The sequence below is a fragment of the Leptidea sinapis genome, chromosome 10 (assembly GCF_905404315.1).
Source record: "Leptidea sinapis chromosome 10, ilLepSina1.1, whole genome shotgun sequence".
NCBI lineage: Eukaryota > Metazoa > Arthropoda > Insecta > Lepidoptera > Pieridae > Leptidea > Leptidea sinapis.
Window position 1 is genome coordinate 7,412,631 of NC_066274.1, and position 18,760 is coordinate 7,431,390.

An 18,760-nucleotide genomic window follows, 5' to 3' on the forward strand; every position below is an offset into this window, starting at 1 on the left:
ACTTGATCGTTGATGATTCGAGCCGCTCTTCGTTGTATGCGGTCAAATGGAAGAAGCTGGTACTGGGGAGCACCCGCCCAGAGGTGAGAACAGTATTCCATGTGAGCCGAATTTGCGCCTTATAAAGTTGCAGGCGGTGGCTTTTAGTGAAGTACTGTCTCGCCTTACTGAGTACACCAAGCTTCTTAGAGGCCAGTTTGGCCTTCTCTTCCAAGTGACCACGGAACTGAACGTCGCTCGATATATCGACGCCAAGTATGCCAATACAGGCTGTGGCAGTTAGAGGAGTGAACTCAAATCGAGGGGATACGACAAAGGGAGACTTTTTAGTGGTGAACGCACAAACTTGTGTCTTCTTGGGGTTGAATTGGACTAAATTTTGTCCGCCCCATTCCGAGACTTTGCAAAGCATAGTCTCAATTTCAGACACAAGTTTGTTCCGGTTCTCGTCGACGCTATCCCGGGACATGTTGGCACGGCCGGTGTAAGAAGCATACCCCGTGCTGTCGTCCGCATAGCAATGAATATTGCTGATTTGCAGCATATCATTGATATGCAGAAGAAACAGCGTAGGGGATAGCACACAGCCTTGCGGGACACCAGAGTTTATGGGTTTTAAGTCAGAGCATGCACCGTTGATAACAACCTTGATGCTCCGATCAGCCAAAAAGCTAGTGACCCATTTGCACAACTTCTCGGGAAGCCCATAGGATGGCAGTTTCGCTATAAGCGCTTTATGCCACACCCGATCAAAGGCCTTCGCTATGTCCAAACTCACCGTCAACGCCTCTCCCTTCGACTCAACCGCTTGCGCCCATTTATGGGTGAGGTACGCAAGAAGATCACCAGCTGAGCGACCCTGACGGAAACCGTACTGGCAGTCGCTGATCATCTGGTGCCCTTCTAGGTATCCCAAGAGCTGGCGGTTGATGATCGACTCCATTACTTTGGAGAAAATGGAGGTAATGGCAATGGGGCGGTAGTTGGACGGATCTGAGCGTACACCTTTCTTAGGGATCGGGTGCACTAAAGCCGCCTTCCATAATTTCGGGACTACGCCTGATGAGTAGGAGAGCCGGAAAAGGCGGGTAAGGACCGGCGCCAGTTCCGGAGCACATGTCCGCAGCACTATCGGGGGAATGCCATCGGGCCCGCTCGATTTGTGAATGTCCAAGGTGAGAAGCGCCTTAAGCACGGCACCATGCCGGATTTTTACCTCCGGCATATATGAATCGCACCGCGGAATATGCGGTGGTGGTGCACCTTGGTCATCCAGAGTCGAGTTGGACGCGAAGAGGGAGCCCAGGAGATCAGCTTTCTCTTTCGCGTCATGGGCTAGCGAGTCTTCATCCCTGTGCAGTGGCGGAATGGCTGGCTGGCAGACGTTTCCTTGGACAGCCTTGGCGAGCGACCAGAACGCATGAGTTCCCGAGGAAAGGCGTGCAAGTCTTTCGCCAATTCTGCCAATGTGCTTCGACTTCGCGTCAGCAATAACTCTTTTGAAGGACCTGGAGGCATGATTGAAGTGTTTTTAAGTTCGCTGGAATTCACATCCTTAGATACCACCGCATTGACCCAAGCCTGATATCACTCCTGCTTTCGGCGAGAGGCCATTTTGCAGGAACGGTCAAACCATGGTTGGGACCTGCCACCGATAGGCACAGAGGAGGATGGAATGAAGAGTTCCATACCTTGCAGTACCACATCAGCAACAGCGTCAGCAGCGGCATCTGGATCTCCCAGCGAAAAACAGATCTGCCTCCACGGGTAGGATGCAAAAAAGCACCGCACCTCGTCCCACTCTGCTGACCTATAGTGCCACACGCGGCGACAGCCTAAGAAGCGGGGCCGTGTTAGGCGCGTGATCGGCACGGTGCTCCGGATCAGGCAGTTGTCCGCCGATCCCAGACACAAATTATCTTGCCCCAAGTTAAGCATATATAGCCTGTGCTATGGGTTACAAGACAACGATATATTTAATGCAATATACTTACTTAAACATACATAAATTCATATAAACATTTAAACATCCATGACTCGGAAACAAACATCCATATTCATCATATAAATGCTTGTACCTACCGGGATTCGAACCCGGGACCTCTAGCTTAGTAGGTAGGACATATTAATCAAAGAAGTACGTTATTCTCTAGAATAGGTTTTCGTCTTAGTGAAAGACCGAGAAATGGATCTATTTGATGGTTAATCTCTATTTGTGAGTAGTGGCTGAAACATGGTCGCAGTGGGAGGCTCATTTGTACAAGATGACGGCTAGATTATGTATGTGTACCACAACGGCTTCTATTTCTGCCGTAAAGCAGTAATGTGTAAACATTATTGTGTTTCGGTCAGAAGGGCGTCATAGCTTGTGAAATTACTAGTGAGCCACTCAGAATTTTTGGATTTTTCAAAAATCCTAACGAAGTATATAACAAACCTGACCTCCCAAATAAAAAACAAAAGACCGCTTGACTTTGATAAAGGCTATATGCCTACGTAATCTTCACAATAAAGGTCCACAGCGAATTATAAACATCCCCACTAATGCGTAACAAATCACGTTGATAAATGTTATATATTTCGGTGCAGAAGTGAATTAACGGTCCAATTTAATATTCCAACAGATGAGGCACAAAAACTCCTATTAAGCGGCCGAGCAGCACTAAACAAAGGCAGCCTATAAAACGCTACCGATTCCTAATTACACAAAAAGGGTGAGATAAAATGCATTTCTAAATTAACTAAGGGTATGTTCCGATATGCACTGCGAGCACTGCACAGTGCTATCACTGTAGAAAAATTCGTTCCGTTATGGACTGCCAGTATACGGCCACAGTACCCTAGGGAAATATATGACGTCATAAATCGCCACCATATTCTACTGTGAGCACTGGCGTTTTCGAGGTAAGGTACTCGCAGTACTTTGATCACGTGATCAGTCAAAACCACTCGAGTGCCTAACGTTTTATAAACAATACCTACAGTTAGATCCCAAATAATTTTAATTTGACAGTACTCCAACAACAGTTAATTTTTTAATGAACCAGAAAACTTTAATCCACTCATTTGACTGCTGCGTCAAAAAATGCGGCTGACAGTATACAGGATTGCGTTACGTTTTAAATAGTAACCAGTTTAGCTGGCTATAAAGGAACGGCTTCACAGTATACTAAATTGACGTCACACTGTACAGTGGCCGCAGTGCATATCGGAACATACCCTAAATAGGTATTCGGTGTTCGGTAGTGCATGTCAGAGGTTATGTATAAACTCATCAATCTTATCCATTTAATTTTAAATAGACGAATAGGCTCGAAGTTGTTAGCGGTGCGTGAAAAGGCCTCTTGAAAACAAAAGTCGTAGCGTGCACAAAGAATATCCAAATGGTATTCTCGATCCATTGTCGGGATCACAAAGGAAAGGCAATCATTCGACATGAATAAATATCTTTGAAAAATCGCTCCCGCTTCCTACAATGAAATGTTTTATGTGTAAAATTATCGTGTATAAATCACTTTATGTGTCGTGTCATAATATTGTGTGTTAAATTATTTATAATATGCATTGATGGACTGATTTATTGATGAATTTAATCTTAATTACATTTTTTAAGACAAATTGCCGCGATATAATTTTAGTTTTTTGTACTTGAGACGTTGTGTTTATATATCTATATTATGCTATCAAAAACTTAAACAGACTGTTATCTGATAACTGTGTTCCTTAAATTATAACTTTGGTAATTCTGTTTTCAAGATCCATTGCGGAATTTTTGAGGGTTAAGCGTTTGGTTAATGACCTGGGTACTGGGTTAGTCCCGGTACACACACAATTGTATGGTAAATGGTATTGTTTATGTCTGAGTAAGTTTAGATATGCATCTCAATTAAATATAAAATCGTTAGCTGGCACTAAATTGCCTTATTTCATCAGTTATTATTAATTAATTCTATAAGTGAATTCAAGTTCGTTGATAAGTTTTTTTTAACTAAAATGAAGAAGAGTCTAAGCACTATTATTTTAGAACACAAATACAAAAACGTCTCAATACATTTAAGTACCTAAAATAATTAAATAATTTATCAATATTTTCTAAATGGTGATAACAACATAAAATAGCAAATGAATATTGGAAATAAAAGAAAATTAATCAAATTCAAATTTAAATATTTTTATGCAAAATAGGATATAAAATCACTTTTTAAAGTCAAAAACTACCACCCATTCCAAAAGTTATGCCTCAGACCTGAGAAGAACGAGCCCAATTTCGGGCTTCTGTTCTGAAAACTAGATTGAAGACTTAATTTTTCCACAAGTAACTTAACTATAACTTAAAGGCTGGCAACGCATCTCTTAACTCTTGGTTTTGCGGATGTCCATGGCCTGTTGTCTCACTACTTCCCACTTCTACTCTTATATAAAAAAAAAATACGTACTGTAATACCACAATTTGTAATATTTCTCTGTAGATAAATCACTGAGATTATCTCTAGTAGGAGGTACACCTCAGTAGATACATGCAAAATACGAGGCAGTCGTGGAAAAATTGAGTAAACAATTTGTTATTTTTAAGTGATATCTGTCACTTCTGGGATTAATTAAATTAAATTTGTAACCAAAATTTATGAACGATTCGAGACTCGAACTCGCGACCTCTCGGGTTCCGTCCGAGGGCAATTCCAACTGAGATTTGATAAAATTTGAAAGAGCGACATCTAAAGTCAATTTCCTAATATGCAATTATTGGGGTTGATCAGGTTATCAACTGAAATGTAGGCCCTGTAGGTGGAGCAACAACTTGAGAGTTGAACAAGACATAGCAAGATTTATGAACCAGGCGTCACTCGAACGGTTGGCTCAGTCGAGTTCGGCATCGTTCAAATATTTTGTACATTATTAATATACATTATTATATTATAAATTAGCAATATAATTATTAAGGGCTGTCACTATTTAATGTTAATTTCATTAACGTTTAACAGAAATTAATTTTCTATGATGGCTCTTTTAAGTCGTTAAATAAATGAGCACTAATTATTGCTTACGATTAAACTATAGATGAAACTAATTTAAAAGTAAAATACAATAGTTAGATGAAGCGAAGGTTAATGATGAGCAAATGGTTGATGTTATAATTTCATAAGTTACGGTGCTTTAACAATCTTAACACTAATCACAGAATTTATTTATTTTATTTCTTCATACTTATGTCACTTTATAAATGGTATTACCCGCCGCGATGGCAAGCGTCCTGATGGAATGTCGCTGGTGGTTTGGGCACGGGGAAGGGCACTGGTGTGGGACGCGACTTGCGTCGACACTGGCTCCTTCTCATGTCCAAGCTACGTCAGTTGGTGCTGGGGCTGCTGCTTCGACTGCCAAAGACGACAAGCATCGCAAATATGTTGGCCTCAGTGAGTCATACATCTTTGTGCCGTTTGGTGTCGAGACACTTGGCTCGCGGGGCCCAGAGGCGCGGAGAATGTTCAAAATACTATCTTCACGCCTCAATAAGGCTACTGGAAACCCAAGCGCTAGCAGCTATTTTGGTCATCGGATCAGCCTTGCTATCCATCGCGGAAATGCTGCCAGTATTCTTGGTACGCTTCCATGTAATGATAGTATTAATTCTATATAGTCATAATATTGTAAATAGAGTTATAAGATTTGTCACTTTATTAAATTAAATTATAAATTAACATAATATGGTACAAATCGCTCTTTCATTACTTTAAGCCAGTAAGGAGACCATCTCTGTACTGGCTTACACACTTACCTATGGATAATTATGTGTTATTATATGTTGGCACACAGCGATAACTGATATAACATGGAATATAAAATTGATACAAAATTGGTAACTCAATAACGGAATGTCTATAAGAAAAAATACAAAAAACTGTATTTAGATTCTTATACGAAGAAGCTATGTGACTAATAAGACTTCCGATAAATCAGTGGAATTTGATAGGCTAAGTATAGCGATTTAATAGAAATTCGACAAAATTCGTACAAAAATAATATATTATTATTGTATCGTAGGTCTCATCTAATTTTCGCGTAATAATTTGAAAGATCCTTAAGCGTAAGGGAATCTCGACATTATGATTCACCATTTAAAGTTGAATATCGCATAGCTTGCTGTTAATTAAAGTCATCGTATCACAAACTTTGTCTTTATCATTTAAAAAAAATTGTTAATTTAATTTCGGACAATAAAATTATATTCAATATAACTATGTATACCAAGCAACGATATACTTATACTTACTCTGGCCATAAATACTGTTACAATTAAAATTAAACAAAATATTACATTTGAATTAGGAATCTGTCATTTTGATGTGATTGTTCATTGTATTTTCTCATTTTGGCGCCAATACATTGTACAATGTTTTGCGATATTAAAATGAAGTGAGGTGATTATGAGAACCGAATCGCTGTGATTGCATTACAGAAAGCAGGTATGTAGCCAAATGCAATTTTTAAAACTCTCCATACGCTTGGTATTAGTAAAATGTTTATATACTAGGCTATTAACAGGTACAATGAGGCCTTCTCTGTTAGTACGAAAAAGGTGGACAAAGCAGTAAGGGAAAGAATTCGAAAAAATCCTGTCCGAAAGCAAAAGATTTTATCTCGGGAGGTGATGATTGCACCTAGAACCATGTCGCGTATTTTAAAAGATGACTTAGGACTTGCAGTCTATAAGACAAACTTAAGCGTACTGGTCATTTCTTAACTCATAATTTAAAAAAAATAGGGTGGTAAAATCGAAACAACTACTGAAGTGGTAATCAAAGGAAGGTCATACGCTCAAAGCTCTAAAGAAGCTTCCCAATTAGTCGACAGAGTGCAACTTTCCGACTTCAGTGATGGTTTGGTGGGTTTATTAGCTATGAAGGAGTTACTGAGCCATACTTTTGTGAAAAAGGTGAGGTCTTTAGAAGGAAGTGTGGTCGCTAAATAGCGCCATGTTCAATAACCAAGAATGGTCCTTCCAGCAAGACTCGGCGCCGGGTCATAAAGCTAGGTCTACGCAATCTTGGTTGGAAACGAACGTTTTGGACTTCATCAGAGCTGAATACTGGCCGTCGTCTATCTTAATCCGCTGGATTATGATTTATGGGTAGTTTGCTAAATATTGAGCTGTCTTTGAATCATTGAGCTATTGTGTTTGTAGTTTTAAGACTACGAAATAAAAACTGTTTCATTAGCTACTGAACATTTATGAGAAAAAAAAGATTTTACTTACCAAAAAATAGCAAATCAATAAAAAAATTCGTTCAATTAATAATTTTATTCATAATCGTTAGTTTCTCGCCCCGGGGTACTCACTCCCCGGTACACTCAATCCTACAAAGGCCGGTCAGCCTAGTTTTTCGTAGTAAACAAAAACTAGTGAAACTACACTCACGCTTAATCTGTGGATACTTTAGGACTACTGTGGATTATTTTTTTTATTTTCTATGACAATAAGGTACGAGACCAGCAGGACGTTCAGCTGATGGTAATTGATACGTCCTACTCATTACAATATAGTGCCGCTCAGGATTCTTGAAAAACCCAAAAATTCTGAGCGGCACTACAATAGCGCTCGTCACTTTGAGACATAAGATGTTAAGTCTCATTTGCCCAGTAATTTCACTAGCTACGGTACCCTAAAACTGAAACACAATAATGCTTATACATATATATATGAAAATATAATTATGCCTTCCTAAACACAATGAACATTAGGCGTACATTTCAAATAGCTAACCCAAAGCCTATCGGCATTCAGAGGTCCGAGAAGATTAAAAATATAATATTTAATTAAAACGGCGATCTTGCCTAGTTTAATAGCATTAATTAGGAAATTAGGTGGCTGATAGCGGAACGAAGCGTGGTATTACAAGACTGAGGGCAGAGGGACGGCGGGGACCGAGGGGGGAGGGGGGGGGAGGGTTCACGTCCATCCTTCGATAAATCAATTTAATTTAATTCAATTAAATGCGAGTTTCCTCCCGCTCGCTCACCGTCACGCAACTGTACGCAATATTATTATAGACTATTAATTTGATAGATACCTGCCTACTTAGATTAATAGATGGTATTTGTAATTGTGTAGATTTCTACTTGAAGAATGAATAAAAATATTTATGTTATTGCCAGAATTGTGATGGTTATAATTTTGAGTTCAAAGTTCTGTAGTATCCAACACTAGATTTAATATATTATAGGTAGGTAGTAACCATAGACTATAATATATTAAATCTATGTATTGACGGTCATGGTTTGACGTAGACAGAAGGAGTGCTTTCATGCACCATGTGCGTCATCTATCAATCCATGGATATAATATATATATCAGATTTAGACCTATGTAATATGGTACTCATCACGACATGGACCTAATATTTCAGAGACTTTAAATGTGGTAGGAATATTCCTTTTGTCGAGTAAAGGTCAGCTAAGAACAGATTTTATGAAATTTCACCCGCAAAATGAGGTTGCAGGGGCGTTGATTTTTATATGTAGGTATGCGTGTAGAAACACCAGCTTATATGGTTACAATAGTAAATGCAGACGAAGTATATGAAATAAATATGTATATTACTTTTAAATCTATCCTCGTAACTATATTAAATGACCGTAGCGATAACTCAATCGATTCCATGACAGTAAAATCTCGAGGATAGGTATGTCATAATGAATTTTCTTATTAACACAAAATGGAACTTTCGGAATAAATAATGAATAACCTTTTTAATAACAATAATGCTAACAATTTGAGGTAAATTTATATTAAGGAACAGACAAAAATCAGGTGAAATTTTATTATAACAGGCTTAGATAGATCTAAGTAGTCGCGGGCACAGGTACAAAAAAAATTGAATTCTCAATTAGGACGCGGGCTTTTTAGCGAGTACACACCATGGGGCGCTATTTATAAAAATAAGTTCACATTATTTGATAAATATTATAAAACCTATGGAGATAGAGACTATCACTTATCACCGCAAGCATGAATGTCGCGGCACACAGCTGTTGACAAGCGCAAAGCCGCTAAAGTACCGACGGGATTTTGAAATCGCAAACTCTTACCTACATACTTACGGCTAGTTTTTTTCTCTAATTCTTCTATATCAAACTTAATTCTGTGATCTAAACAATCGAAGCCGCAAGCAGGAACTATAGTCTTTAATAAAAACGAAACCAAAAAGATAACAGGTAATTCAATTATTTACATTAAATCGAATTTGATTCAAAATTTTCTACCATACACTTACAATATAGTTCCGCTGTCCGGAGGTCGACCACACAGAAGTCTTCAAAACCTGTACTTTTGCCTTGGCAAAATCATTACTATTCCTGAAGTAATAAGAGCTACGTTACGTGATGATAAAGAAGAAAGTTCTGCCGGTGGCTTCAGTCAGTCACGTTTCCAATAAGATCGGTTCGGCGATGACACCCTTGAAATGTTTTTAATAGCGTGATTTATAGAACAAATTAAACATTTGACTTACCGTGAATTTGATGCTGAGTGGATCAGTCACGCACGGACATTGAGACGCGCCGCGTTCACTTCACTGGACCATTTGGACATTCGCAAACAAAAGCTAACTTTAACGAATTGGAATTAATTTATTTACCATAACGTTATAATTTTTGGTTTAGCAATGAAATTTATAATTCTTATTATTGTCATCTAATTATAGTCATTTACTAAAGTATCATCTTATTTTTGAAGATAACACATGTATACTTAATATTAAAATAACTCATATTAATAACAAAAAAACAACCGACTTCAAAAACACTATTCCGAAACAATAGATATAACTAAAAAGTATAAAAAAAGTTTGCGTATTTTTATACAATCTAATTCTAGTTACGATTATTGTAATTTTTGGAATCGGTGTCCTTTCGCCGCGACCCGCTCTCGCCTCTCACCTCTTCACGACTCAAGCACATCTCACCTATAACTGTATGTAGTTACAAGCCTATCTTTGATGACACCAACTCCAAAAATACAGTAATCGTAACTAGAATTAGTTTGTATAAAACTACGCAATTATTTTTATACTTTTTAGTTATATCTATTGTTTCGGAATAGTGTTTTTGAAGTCGGTTGTTTTTTTGTAATTTTTTGATTTTTAGTGAATTTGAAGTACACTAACTAACAACTTGTCTAAATATGTGCAGTTATACAAAATTTTTCAATGCAGCAATGAACGTAAGCGCTTAATTGAAGAGTTCCGTTACTTTGCCATGGATTCTGTAATCAGAACCAAACCAAACTCTCACCAAACTATCTTTGAAGTATATCCTTTCCAATAAAAAAAGAAACATCGAAATCGGTTGGCGCGATATTGAGTTATTCGTAAATTTATCATCCAATTTGCTATACGTATGTATAGCAAATTTAAGACTTTTCTTGATTTTTCTCATGGATGCCATTGTCAGATCTGGACCATTTTTTTCAATTATAATGGGACCACACGGGAAGCACCAGCTTTCAAATAAAAAAAGAATTATCAAAATCGGTTCACCCAGTCAAAAGTTTTGAGGTAACAAACATAAAAAAAAATATTATTACGAATTGGGAACCTCCTCCTTTTTTGAATTCGGTTACAAAGAAATCTCCTAAAATACGTCAGAGAAATACGGAGAAATTAACTCTGTATTTTAGTTTATGGACTACGGATGCCCGCTGCAATAATTCGCGAAAGAGTTTTTTTTTTCAAAAAAAACAGTGTAAAATTGCGATAAAACCGGGTTATAATATGTATTAAGAAAAAATGTACATACATACATATATATCATAATAAAAAGAAATAAGTTAACTAATTCAATTTAATTAAGCACATATATTTGTTTATTATTATTACGGATTACAAACAACTGAACAGGTTTCTAATTATACAATGATAACGAAATTAGTTACATGAAGAGTCCACAACGTTATCCACGGCTTAATAAAAAGAGTACCAAGTTGTCGTGTTCATGCACAATTATATACATATACAGTGCCGGCCATAGAACCAAGAACGATGCACAAAACGAAGCCAAATATTTTACTTGTATTGGCTTATGAGAGCAGCGCAGAATCGATCGTCATGGCGATCTTTGGGGGAGGTCTTGGTCCAGCAGTGGACGTCTTCCGGCTGAAATGATGATTATTTTTATTTAATTATTTAATTATTTAAAACATCACAAAAGATGATGATGATTCGGTAAACATTTATTTCAATTAATCATTATTTTATCTACCTACATTATAAATACGAATTTGGAAAAACTCTTTGCTATTGCACTGAAATGACTATTGCCGATCCACAATCAACGTTTCAGTTTCATTAAGAAGGGTTATTGCTTATTAACACATTATTCTCAAGTACTTTTTTATACTTATTAAGTCAGGTAGACCACTAAAACACTGCCTAAGAGTGATAAAAACTACTAAAGCAGCCACAGGAATAATTGTCATATATAGTATATTAAAACCCTCCATTGCCAAAAAAAAACTTTTTTTATTTGATAATTAAGTGGACAAATGAGCGTACGAGACACCTCATGGTAGGTAAGTGGTGCTCATTTACCGCTCCTACTCTTATATAATAATAATATTAATAATTATAATATAGCCTTTTATTCAGATCTCTTAGTACAATGAATTTTTAAACTTATGTAAAGGACTAGCATAAAAATCTTAAACTTAATAGATATGAATAAATTTAAACTAGTATTTGTTGCTTGGTTATCTTTCCTAGATCTGTTTGCCAGTCGGCAAAGGCCTCCTCCAACCTTTTCCATTCCTTTCTTTCTTGAGCCACTCTGTTCCATGTGACTCCTGCCACTTGTCTTAAGTCATCGTCCCATATTTTCTGTGGTCGGTCTCTTTTCCTTTTGCCTTCCCTTGGGTACCACCATGTCACCCTTTTGCTCCATTTGTCGTGTCCTCTTACCAGGTGACCAGCCCATCGCCATTGAGTCTTTTGATTTTGCTTATTACATCGGTAGTTTTGTTTTGTTTCTAATGACGATTTTTTTTACTCTGTCGGACTTTTTAATATTTAGCATACTGCTTTCCATTGCATACTGGCAAGTTGCTAGTTTGTTTGAGGTGACCTGATTTAAGGACCATGACTGACACCCGTACGTAAGGACAGGTAGTATGCAGGTGTTAAAAAGTTTGCTTTTTAGGTTTATATGGAGCTCTTTATCTTTCATAGCCTCTCTTAGACTCCAGTATGTCTTCTAGCCATTTGTTATTCTTCTATCCACTTCCTTCTGCATAGGGTCCTTTTTACTTATGAGCTGCCCTAGATATACGTACTCGTCTGTATAGTTGATTTCAGTGTTTCCTAGATATATAGTATGTTTGTACCCGTTTGTCATCACCCTAGTTTTTTCCGGATTCATTGCCAGCCCTACTCTCTCACTTTCTTGCGCAAGTTCTTTTATCATTCTGGTTAAGTCTTCTGCTGTGTTTGCCAATAATACTATATCATCAGCAAATCTTAAGTGCGATAGCAGTTGACCGTCTATATTAATTACGAGATGTTCCCAATTGAGTCTTCGGAAGATTGATTCTAGTACTGCGGAGAATAACTTCGGAGATAGAGGGTCTCCCTGCCTTACGCCTTTTTCTACTCTGAAAGGAGTACTTTTCTTTTCTAGTTGGATTCTTGCTCTGCTGCAGCTATATATATTTCTAATTAATCTAATGTACTTGTGCTCAATTCCTTGTTCTAGTAAAGCCATTTATATAATATTTTGTCATGATGTAGAGAATCAAATGCTTTACTATAATCAATGAATGCGATGTAGTATGTGAGTTGGTAGTCGTTGTATTTCTCCAGAATTTGACGCACTACGTGAATGTGGTCGATCACTGAGTAGTCTTTGCGGAATCCTGCTTGTTCTATAGGTTGGTTTTCGTCTAGGGTTCTTTCAATCCGTTTTAAGATGATCTTAGCAAAAATCTTATATACATTGGACATAAGACTTATAGGGCGATAATTTTCTATGTCATATTTATCGCCTTTCTTATACAATAGGATGATGGGAGACTCGGTCCATTGCTGGGGGATGGTTTCAGTATTCATGATATCATTGAATATATCTGTGAGGACAGGTAGCAGTATATCTTTGCTATTTCTTAAGATTTCATTGCTTATGCCATCAGGCCCGGGTGCTTTCTCACTCTTTTGAGTATCGATAGCCGACTTCAGCTTGGAGAATACTGGGGGTGTACGAGATTTCCACTAGACTAATTTCAGCTTGCGTAGTGTTGTTTCGATAAAGATTTTTGTAGTTTCGATAAAGATTTTTGTAGTATGACGTTGCTATTTTTAATATGTCAATTCTGTGATAATCGAATTTTCCTCGGTTGTCTTTCATTTTTACGACCCAGTTCTTCGTGCCAGTCAATTCTTTGAGTGCTTTTTTAGTTCCACCGGTTTTCCGTATGTAATTTTCGATCATTCGCATCCTTCGTTATTTTCTATCCTTTCTGATACTTTCCTTGATATCTTTGCTGATTTTGGCTAATTTCTGTCTTCTGTTTTGAGTACTTCTTTCGTTAGTAAGGTGATTTCTTTCTTCTAGGAGTTTTATAGTGGCTGTTGATAGTTTTTCTTTTGCATCAATTTTCCTATCTGCTATGAGTTTAGTTTGGGTTTTGATTATATACTTGTATTTATCTTGGGTTTCTAGTTCCTTAGTGTTCTCTTTAAAGTCTCTAAGTTTAGCTCTATGTTGAAGTTAAGTTTGTGAAGTAGCTGTTTCTGTTGGTCATAATAAAATCAATTTCATTCTTTGTTTTACCGTCCGGCGAGATCCAGGTCCACATGCTCTTTCGGTTCTTCTTGAACATAGTATTTAAGATTATTAATTTGTTTTCTAGCGCGAAGTTTGTCATTTTTTACCCATTTCTGCTTTTGGCCTTGTTACTATATGAAAATTGTCCTAGTATTGCGTTTTCTCCTGGGCGTCTTGCTCCAATTTGGCCATTGAAGTCGCCCATGACTATAAGGTTTTTATGGGTATGCTCTTGAATGGCTTCGTTTAAATTATGGTAGAATCTATTTATCGTTTCCAAATTTGATTGCTGTGTAGGTGAATATATTTGTACAATAGACCACGGTTTTTTATATCCTGGTAGTTTCAAATTCATAATCGCTATGCGTTCTGAGATTCCTATGAATTCTTCCACATATTGTTTTAAATGTTGTTTAATAATAAATTCTACCCCATATTGGCCTTGCGTCTCTCCTATTTGGTATAGTAAATAGTCTGGATGACAAGTAATACTTTCGCCCATTCTTCTCACTTCGCTCAAACCAATTATGTCCCATTTGATAGATTTTAGCGCATATGTCAGTTCCATAAGATTTTCTTCTTTTCCCAAGGTGATTACATTGAGGGATGCTATGTAAACTACTGGTTTTCGGTGATTGTTGTCTTTAGATGTTGGAGGGTTTTGGTCGGTTTCCCCCTCGAGGACCAATCGGCTTGGGGGAGTTCGTTCCTTTTTTGTTTCTTTATTGGCAGTTTCTTTGGTTGGTTTTGGTTTCCGTTTGCCGTTTTTTAGTTGCTATTGGTTTTTATTAGTATTAGGCATGTTCGAAAGGGAGCTGGATCTATATCGCATTAAATCAAAAGCATAAGTCCTGTTTAATTCATTGTGTTTACGGCTTGTTGCTTTTTTGGTTGATTATTATCGGAAGAAGGTGAAGCGGATATTTCCCTTTTCCTTTTCTCTTGGCTGTTGTTCTCTTTAATAATTAATTTATCATATTTCAGATATGCTATATTGCCTTTTTGTCTCTCTTCAGTTAACTTGGCTTGCAACTCTTTTCTTTTTTCTAACACATCTTTCGAGTAGTCCTCCGCGATGTATATAGTTTTAAGGTTCTTTTTTCTTTTGATAATTTCGGTCTTTTTCCAGTTGCTTATAAATGAACACAATACCGGTCTCGGTTTGTTGCTCTCTCTTTTTCTTTTTCCTAAGCGATAAATTTTGTTGATATCGTATTCTTCCATTTTAATATTCAAATCTTGGTTAAAGGTTTCTTTGAGCTTTTGTATTAGTTCATAAGAGAATTTTTCGTTTTCTTCTAAACCGAATACTATAATATTATCGTTTTTCTCAGCCCTCTTAAGATAATCTATTTCTTTTTCCAGTTTTTCTACTTTAGTTTTCAAGTTCTTATTTTCTTCTATAATAGGGATTAGTTTCTCATCCATCTTTTCCATAATACTATTTGTTATAGAGTCCTTCAATTCAGCATTTTGACGTTGCATCTCTATTATCATTTTTTCAAATAATATTTGAAATTGACCTTCCATCATATAATTTATTATCTACGTGTAACGAGACGCAATAGTAGAATATGGTAGAACTTGCATCCCGTGCCACTAAATAAAATAAAATGATGTCAGATTTATTGACGTTTACGACAAGTGTCATTGAGTGAACGATTTGTTGTTTACGTGTTTTCTAACCTCTAAACCAATAGTTGATATTGTGGTTGTAGATCCGCGATGGATTCCAGTAATCGCACTTCACTATATGTTTTTAGTCACTTCTAAGAGGTCCCAGTACTGTATCAACGTATACTAGCAACCAGAAATTACGTTTACTATTTTTATTCACTTAATTTCACTCGGAGTTTATCACTACGGTGTTGACAGTTCTGATGCCGGAAACGGAAAAAAAAACTCTTATATAACACCGTAAAAATTACGGCAGATTTGCCCTTCAAATACGTGTAAGGGCTTGTTTTGAAGTATGTAATGTTGTATCGTCCTGAAATTATATCTTAAGGAATTTCTTCCATAGTTTGGCTATATGTGGAAAAAAGTTCCTCGGAGACCGCACTGTAGATTGGGAAAATCCAGATAACAAGAATTGTATTTAAGTTTACCGTTGTGTGTTGGAATTCGGTGGCAGGAATTGGGTCAAACCTACTTTGGAACACTCCCCATAATAAATGCGGTAGAATATACACAATAATAACAGGCACACTCCACACATATTGTCAAGTTTCAAATTAGGCATATTCAAATTCAAATATCTTTATTCAAAATAGGATTTAAAATGACTTATTGAACGTCTTTATTATTTTTTTAACTTTTTTGTCACTAAACTTTCGTACAATAAAATAAAATTAAACATAACATATGTTAACCAAACAACGATAGAGTTATATAATAATCATTCATAAGTTTATATATAAACACTTATGTCTAGGAAACAAACATTAATACTCATCATACAAACATCGACCTTTAGGAAACACTAGAGCGTCGGGTACCGGTGGGTGGTCCTTTGCACAGGAAGCCGGCTAGATTATGAAAACCACGGCCAATATCTGTCGTGAAGCAGTAATGTGTAAACATTACTGTGTTTCGGTCTGAAGGGCGCCGTAGCTAGTGAAATTACTGGGCAAATGAGACTTAAACACTTGTTCGCAAGGTGACGAGCGCAATTGTAGTGCCACTCAGAATTTTTGGGTTTTTCTAGAATCCTGAGCGGCATTGCATTGTAATGGGCGTATCAATTACAATCAGCTGAACGTCCTGATCATCTCGTTCCTTATTTACATAATAAAAAAACAGACATTTTCAGCTACCGGGTTTCGAGCCCTAGCTAGTCATGGGATCACTAACCACTGGGCTTTATGAAACGACATCTCTACGAAACGCCAAGAAATCGAGCCAAATATTATTGTGATTCAAAATCGAATAAAAATCAGTATTTTAAATGTAATGTATTTTGTACCCGACTGTACTACACATAGAGAGTCGCTTCCTTAGTACAGCTGGTAGCTACTTACTACGCGGTTACAACAGCTAAAGAGCTTTTTATTTACCAGTGCGCGTGGCGTGAGAAGATTCCAATACTAACTTTAATATAATTACTGGCCGTGTAGTAACACCACCCACGTGTAAACACTTTATTACTTTCCCGTATCTCTGTTATTTGTATCTAGTTTCCGAGCAATTGCTATGTTTTTAGATCAAACTGAATAAAAGTATAAATTAGGTAAAGATGTTGAAATGAGACTTTTTACGCATGAAACATTACGTCATACATAAAAATACATTATGCCCAACGTGTATTTTTTATGAGAAATAGTGAGAAGATAAGCAAGGTGTTCACATGATTTTTCTTAAATGATAAGCCCTGCCCATTCTTATTCCAGCTATTCTCTACAATTTCTAAGTTGTCGATTGAGCGCGTTACATTGTGACGTAAGCTGATGTCTCATAAGCCCTGACGAGCTACGGCGCCCTAGACACAAATAGTAGTCGCAGAAAAAGGCGCCGCTATTGAACCCAAATAGCCGGTATCCTGTACCAAGTATTATTAGAATATTCCCAGTAGTAGTTGGTATGTTTAATAAATAAAAACCGACTACGCTAAGACCCAAGTTTGTACGTTTACTTCCACCCCTTTTCCCCTTTAATTTTTCATCCATTTATTTTCCTCATATTTCGCGACCAGAATATAGTTAGAATAAAATAAACAACTATATGTGTTCCTCTTCAGTCGTGTTCAATAACTGTTGTTGTTCGATGGAGGTACTCCCATCGCATGTTCCGTAATCAGGATTTCCATCTTCGCCATCTTCTGTACACCAACTTACTTAACTTGTAAAAAGATATAGACTTTTTTTTGAAAATTTTACAAAAAGGTAGCTAAAAACATAGTATACTCTACAACGTTTTGAAGTTGGTGGTAATTACTACTACGTAAAATGAATATATTACCTATACATTATAATTTTTTTTTATATGAGAGGGGGCAAACGGGCAAGAGGCTCACGGGATGGGGAGAGGTGAGGCAACCGCCCATGGACATCCGCAACAACAGGTGTGTCAAGAAATGCGTTGCCTGCCTTTAAGGTGGGAGTATGCTTTTTTCTTGAAGGTCCCTAAGTCGTCTCTGTTCGGGAAGACCGCTGCCGGTAGTTGATTCCACAAAGTGGCTGTGCGATGCAAGAAATTTCGAAGAAAACGCGCGGTTGTGGAATGCCAGACGTCTACGTGATGCGGATGGTACTTTGCACGTAATGTCCGGTGGAGGAATTCGGCCGCTGCAATCAACCCGAACAGCTCCTCTGAGCACTCCCCGTGATAAATTCGGTAGAAGATGCAGAGAGAACCCACATCTCTACGCAATGCTAGAGAATCAAGCCGATCGGAGATGACTTGATCGTCGATGATTCGAGTCGCTCTTCGTTGTATGCGGTCAAATGGAAGAAGCTGGTACTGGGGAGCACCCGCCCAGAGGTGAGAACAGTACTCCATGTGAGGCCGAATTTGCGCCTTATATAGTTGCAGGCGGTGGCTTTTAGTGAAGTACTGTCTCGCCTTACTGAGTACACCAAGCTTTTTAGAGGCCAGTTTGGCCTTCTCTTCCAAGTGACCACGGAACTGAACGTCGCTCGATATATCGACGCCAAGTATGCCAATACAGGCTGTGGCAGTTAGAGGAGTGATCTCGAATCGAGGGGATACGACAAAGGGAGACTTTTTAGTGGTGAACGCACAAACTTGTGTCTTCTTGGGGTTGAATTGGACTAAATTTTGTCGGCCCCATTCCGAGACTTTGCAAAGCATAGTCTCGATTTCAGACACAAGTTTGTTCCGGTTCTCGTCGACGCTATTCCGGGACAAGTTGGCACGGCCGGTGTAGGAAGCATACCCCGTGCTGTCGTCTGCATAGAAATGAATATTGCTGATTTGCAGCATATCATTGATA